This window comes from Nicotiana sylvestris, chromosome 11, assembly GCF_000393655.2.
Source record: "Nicotiana sylvestris chromosome 11, ASM39365v2, whole genome shotgun sequence".
NCBI lineage: Eukaryota > Viridiplantae > Streptophyta > Magnoliopsida > Solanales > Solanaceae > Nicotiana > Nicotiana sylvestris.
The window spans coordinates 148,158,123-148,165,225 of NC_091067.1; the positions used below are offsets into that span (position 1 = coordinate 148,158,123).

A 7,103-nucleotide genomic window follows, 5' to 3' on the forward strand; every position below is an offset into this window, starting at 1 on the left:
AAAATAAAAATCAGAAAAATAGAAAAATTAAAATGGAAGGGTTTATAGATAAGCATTTTCAACTGAAACTATATATATTTTAAGAATAAATATACATGTTTGTATAACTATTAAATATAATATAAAATAACATGGAACGGTTTATAATACAAACATATTATATTTAATAGTAATTATACGGTTTTTAAAAAAGTCATCGACTTAGTTACATGCGCAACGCGCGTATTCTAAGACTAGTTTATCAAAATTGTCTTAATCAATTAGATCAGGAAAATAATACTTTGCATCGTAAGTATGGGCCTAAATGGCTACAGCATGCAAAAGATTAGATGATGGACCACCACGGTAAATGGATCACCATTCAAACAGCAAATATTGGGCCAATTTGGGATTTCATGATTGGGGCCTAATTTAGGCTTTTAAGGCCTGCACAACAGTCATTCTTAGTGCTGCTATTTAAGATAATTCAGAACACTTTTGCTCCGAAAAATTAAACTTAAAAACTAAAATTCAGGATATATTGACTAATTCCTAAATAGCAACTCTTTAGAATGACTACTTGGTGTCATTTCTACAGGCTTTGAGCACTAGGTAAACATTGGGAGCTTAGAACTACAAAGTTTTCTTGGTGTATATATCTAGAGAAAATTTGGAGTCAGTGGAAGAAAAATTAAATCAGGCACGAAACAATCGAACCAAAAACTCACAGCACAAGGAATACTAATTAATTAGACGTCATGCTCGAAAAAGAAAACTTAAATAAGTTAAAGAGATTATACATGTCACATTTATTCTTTAATCCTTGTTAACTCTTGAATAAGTTATACTCAACGTAATTTAATTCGACATGTTTTGTTATGATGATTTTTTAATTGTTCTAATTCATATGTTTTGCCTCCTTGAGGTCTAATAACTGAGAAGCTCATATATCATTGTTATACTTGAACCTTGATGTCTCTTTTCTAAATCTTAAGGAAAAAAGAAGGAAAAATCTTTCTTCTTTAACATGCCTTGCAATTGTGTTTGCAAATACTAGTCAAATAAATTCTTTAGTTAGCTTCCAGTTCCAATAATTTTGGACTTCTCATAATCATCTAAGCCAGAATTTATTTGTTACCTTTAAGTACTTCATATTAGAACTAGTTATTTAAAAGTACTTGGACAATGTAATACAAAAGTGGCTGTAGTTTAGTGGTGAGAATTCCACGTTGTGGCCGTGGAGACCTGGGCTCGAATCCCAGCAGCCACAATAAACATATATTTTTGTGATTTACTTTGTGGGTTGGGTTTCATGTTAATGCGCCATGAGTTTGAGACTCATTAATCAACGCACTCTTTTTTCACTATGTATGTATAATCTAGCGTATGTGAATTAGGTCCACGTTTTAACAGCACGTTCAAGCCAACTTTCAGCTCGTTCAACTTAATCTCGGTCAGCATAAGATGGTGTTGTTATGTTTGCATGCTGGGTTACAATTGGAAAAGACGATGTTAAGTGTTGGAGTGGCGGCTATGGATAGCTGTGATCATTTGGTTCAAGCCTTTAGCACCCCAATTTAATTTATTGGAAAAATCATTAATGTCGAAGCACCAACAATTCGCGAAAAATGTGGTGGATATGATAAGAAAAAGGATGGCAGTCTCGTGGGAGATAGAGACTACTTATAAAGATATCTGGAAGATGGTGAATTCCTTTGCAGATATCTGGATGGTGGTCATCTAGGCTCGAATCCCATCCTTTGCCAATTTAAATATTGTATATATTCTTGGATCTTGGAATGTCTTAGCACATAATTTAGCCAAGTTCTTTATCTCGCTATTACATAAAATTACTTAGAGTTTCTACTTTTCCTAGTTGGATGGTAAACAATGCTGCTGTATTCTTTGACTCTTTGAGAGCTATTATTATCTAATACAGTGACGATTATTTGCTGGAAAAAAACAACTTATTTTTATCATTGTGCATCCGTATATTCTGTGTCTAGTCATACAAATTGTTCCAGACAAGTGCTTGTGGCATCCAAATAAAGTTTTAAAGAAAACTTTTCTGACAAATTTACTCCATTAACTTTTCAAAGAGTTAATACAAAAAAAAAAAAAAAAAGATTTCTTTTTTTGGCCAATATGTTGTGGTGTGCTACTTGCAGTAGTTTCTTCATTGTCACTTTCACATTCAAATTAACAAATTCAGACTCAGAGATCCGCCAAGGATTCTTCTTTTTCATAGCCGTCGCAGTTATATTTTCTTAATTATTACGCGGCGTTTAGCAGAAGATCAGCACATATGCGTAACCTTTTCTTAGGCTTTTTGACTACAGTACTGCTTTTGGTTTTTACTAGCTTTATATAACAAGGAAAAAAAGATTTGATTCTCTTGTCGAGTGGTTATTATTGACTTCTTAAATGCTGATCAAGGCATATGCCATAATTATGCATATTATAATCTTGAAAATAAGACGAGTTATTTGCTATAAACATGATTACATTGTTAATTAATGTAAGTTAATATGTTATAGCAGATCAATTACCTTATGCTAGGTAACAAAATCACACTTATCAGTTTTCATAAGTGATTAAATGTTATTATCTGTTATGTGACGTGATAGTGTAAACGTTTTTCTATGGTGCTAAAAGTTAAACTACACTTAATTTTCAAGACACTTTTATCTTTTGGATAGAAAAACAATAATTTAATCGAGAGTTCATTACAGCTGTGATAAGTAAACTCATGGTAATACATAAATCAGCTTTGACAAATTTTGTCACCTTTCGGTGTGTGTGTTTGTGCTTTAATCCACTAATTTTTTGTACTTTATATGTACCACGCTCGGTGCTTTTAGCCTTTAATTCTGGATTGGTAAAATTAGTAATGCAAAATCCACGCAGCAGCCTCTCTTAATTAAGTAGGAGAGAAAGCTCTAAAAAGTACTAGGTGAACTTGTGTTTCAGAATTTTGGGTAGTCCTTAATTATACTAATGCTGCCCATTGCAATTATAATTACTTCATATTTCGGGATGTCAGGCATTTTGAACTTTTTCGGAATTGGAAGGGGAGCAGCACTAGGCTTCCATGGTTGTTGTGAGTATTTGTCCATGTCTACTCCTTTTATTACAGGTGGAACTCCAGGGATTTGTTCAATACGCTCATTTTGTTCCTTAAGCTGTTTCTGCAAGGTTAGTACTAAATTTTGCAAATACGAATTATTTAAATTACCTGGTCCCCCTTCTTGTGGTTCACTGGGGGTTGCTCCGTTTCCAGAATTATCAAGACCAGAACGGGGGTTCTCCAATGTATTATTATTAGGAGTTGGTGTAGGTGGCGCAGCAGGCAATCGACTAACAAGTGCCTGAAGAGCTTTGCCGACCTGTGCATCAATTAGCTTTTGCAAAGCTTCAGTTGTAACTCCTTCAAAATGTTCAGATTGCTCTTGTTGATCAGCACGGGATTCAGTAACAGGAGTGCCTTCACGAGATTGACGTGGTGAATTTAGAGGAGAGGGAACCACGTTATCTTGATTTTGATGTATTTGATTCTCATGGTTTCCCAATGTGTTATTACTATTGTTGTCGGCGTTGTTGTTTGACATGGTGACGACAATAGATAAGATATAGCTTAAAAGGAAAGATTATCAGATTCCCGGTAACGGAACCAATTTGTTTAACCAAAAATCTGAGTCTTTGGTCAAAGCTAAAAAGAAATTCGGGTTACTGATAATCAGGAGACAAAAATAAAATACTTTTGAGAACGATGGTAAAGAAGCAAATAGATGTGTATTTCAATAAATTCTCAATAGTATTCCGTGTCCTTACAAATGATGATACTTCTTCCTTTTATAGATAATTCTAGGTAAAGGAATGAAGCCTCAGCTTTAATGATATAATCATGAGTAATAAATGACATTAAATAAGCCGTTATACAATCATTCCTATTAAATACCAATTTTGTAACGTATCAAGTATTTAATAATGAATTTGGACTCCTTTCTGTCATCAGATCTTTGCCTTCAATGCCTTCTAATCCGTTGGCTGTAAATAATTTAAATTGGTACGAGACTCGTATCTATACGTCGTCTCGTGCCTATTTAAATTCTTCTTCCCGTGGATGTCTCCATCCATGTCTCTTAGTCAATTGCTGCGCTTTGACTATTTAACTAATCCACGTGTCATGTCACATCATCTTTAATATAAACTCAATTTTTTCCCAATACAGATAGTCCCCCCACTTTCCATTTTTTTTATCAATTAAATAATTGGGAAGTAGATCTTCATGTAAAAGGAATTTTTGCCACAATTAATGCTCATGACAGTATTAACGCCTCAACAGTCTTTTCCATTTAATGTTCTGCCCATGTGTCATTTTCTAATTGATTCCGCTATTCATACCCTTTTTCGAGACTTCTTCATTCTCACTATTTACGAAGTGCTAGCTGCCTTTATTATAGGCTTTTCATCATTACACTTCTAAAGTTGACGGTTCCCATTTTACACACAACTTCTTCTTCCTTTGTCTTCTTCACAAATCTTCAGCACATACTTCCTTCTTAACAATGTCTTCTTCAAACCCTAACCGTAAAAAAGTTCCAATTCTAGATCAATTCCCCAACGCCCCTGTTAGACACAGAAGAGGCGGAGGAGGTAGGCTTCGAACAGGGTTAGAATCTACGCGAGGCGGCTCCTCTGGTTCTTCTTCAAGGAGTTCTATCCCAAAAGCCCCTTCTTCTAAAAGTAGGGAAATTCTTGATTCTTCTCAAGAACCCTCAGTTGATGATATAGTTCCCAGCGATTTGTCTTTTGAAAGTGACAAAACGTCTCTTCAAAAACAAATTAAAAATTTAGAAAGAGCCGATACTTACCCAACAATAGTAACCGAGCTTACAATCCCCACCATAAGAAGAGATTGTAACTGGAAGGATAGTCTCCGAATGTCAATTCCTTCCCCAAATCAAAGAATTTCCTCTTTTAGAAGTGGGTATTCTTCTGTTTACACTTACCCCTTCACTTTAGGTTTTAATCCTCCGATTGACCCAGTTATCCTCGATTTTTGTCGTTTCTTTACAATTTGTTTGGCCCAAATCGGTCCATTAGTGTGGAGAACAGTGGCTTGTTTGAGATATTTATCCTCCAAGGCCAATGTCAATTTCACCTTTTCTCACCTCATTCATCTATACCATCCTAACTTAATACGCCATGGGGTTTTTACCTTAACTGCAAGGAGCAAAAAAGTTTTGGTAAATCCTGAGGATGACAAAGATCGTGGATGGTATATCCGTTACGTTGCTGTTCGTACGGTGGACTTGATTGGCGAAACAAATATTCCCTTCCCTGAGAAGTGGAATTTTGAACGTAGGTTTCCTTTTATTTACCGTACCTACTTTTGAGAATTTCAAAAGAAAGTTGTTTTTAACCTCGTCCCTTCTTGGTTTTTTGTAGCAACCATGGGAGATGTGGAACCTATTCCCAACTTTCGTGGTTGGGTAGACTCACTTTTGAAGATTGCTTCTAGGGAGCAGAGAACTTGGAAATCAATTTCTTCCTTACATGGCTGGAAAGTCAAAACACATGGTATCCCCCTTTTTATAAATTTTTTTTTACATGTTAAGCACTTTTTCCTCAACTTTAATCATGTATATCCATCCTTTAATCAGGATTTGGCATTAGAGGAATGACGACTGAAGTAGCTATGGCCATTCGCATGTCTGCGAATGCTGCTCTTGATTTGGATAAGGCTCGAGCCTTGCTGCCTAAAAGGAAAGCTACAAAGGAAAGTTCTGAAGAAGAAGAGGAGGGTACCTCCCTAATTACCAGGCCAAGGGTCAGGAGACGAATAATCATTGATGATGAAATTGAAAACACTCCTGCTCGAACCTCCACCACCGAGCCTGTTTTGATTCATTCTGACGAGGACGCCGAACCAAGAGATAATAATGAGTCAATTCAGCATCTTTTTGACAGTGGTTTCGGGAGTGGCGAGCTCGGCCCTGTTTTTGATGAAGCTCCTCTTTCCTCATTTGTTCCTATTTCCTCCATTCCTCTGCCAACCGTAAGTATTTCTTTACTAGTTTTGACGACTTCCGTTCTTTTGCCAGTTTCTACTGCTCCTATATCCGTTCCCTTGGCTGTTTCTACCACACCTGCTTCCGCTCCTGCGTTGGTTTCTACATCTTTTCCTTCCATTCCTTCCATTGCTCCTCTTCCCTCTGTTCATCATACAGAGACAGGTTCTAGCACTGGAAGTATGACTATGAGAAATGTTACTTTGGAGGTTCCTGCCAATCATAGCCTCTTGAGGAAGACCGGCAGAGCCGATGTTTGGCTCGAACCTCTAATTGGAGATATCGAGAAGAAGAAGATGGAGAGCCATAGCTGCTTAACTCTGATGAATGACGTAGTTCATTCTACTTTGAAGGTATTTTTACCAACAAGTTTTTTTTTAAAATTATTTTCAATCTCTCATTTCTATGACTTATCTCTGTAGGCTAACCTTATTGGCACGGAATTAATGGGAAGAATTTTCCTACTGGAAAGAAAAGCTCGTGAGTCTGAAAAGACTGTCCACGAGGCCGAAGAAATAGCTAGGGGAGCCCAGCTTGAAGCAACCAATTGGAAGGAGCAGTTCGAGAATGCTCAAGGGACCATAGAGGAGTTGCAAGAAGATAAAAATCTCCTGGAGCAGCAAAACCGTGGTTTAACTTCTGAACTGGCAACTGTCAAAGCCTCTTCAAGACAATTGAAAAGAGACAAAGAGCTTTTGGAATGCTCTTTGTCAGAACAATTATCCAGGGCTAGTGAAGAAGTTAGGGAGCTGAAGGCACTTTTGGCTAGGAAGGAAGAATATGCAGGAGAGTTAGTGCAAAGCTTGACTCAAGCTCAGGCTGACTTACAGACTTCTTCTGACGAGATTCATGCCTTGAAGAGTTCTCATGCTTCTCTTGAAGCTTCCCTTGATTCCCATTTAGCTGAATATCAAATCTTAAAAAACGATCTTGCTATGTGGAAAAAGGAATATGGACTTCTAGAGGAAAATTTTAACATAGAGGTAAGTTGGGCTTTCCTGAAATCTCGTCGTGATGCTTTGACGGAAGCTGCTCAAGAAGGTTTTGACT

General features: G+C 36.7%; 1 non-coding gene across 1 annotated transcript; it reads left to right on the forward strand.

The window, feature by feature from the left end:
- Positions 1–1,177: 1,177 nt before the first annotated feature.
- TRNAH-GUG (transfer RNA histidin (anticodon GUG)) lies at positions 1,178–1,249 on the forward strand. The gene has a single exon. It is a non-coding gene; the product is annotated as a tRNA-His (tRNA).
- The last annotated feature ends 5,854 nt before the right edge of the window (positions 1,250–7,103 follow it).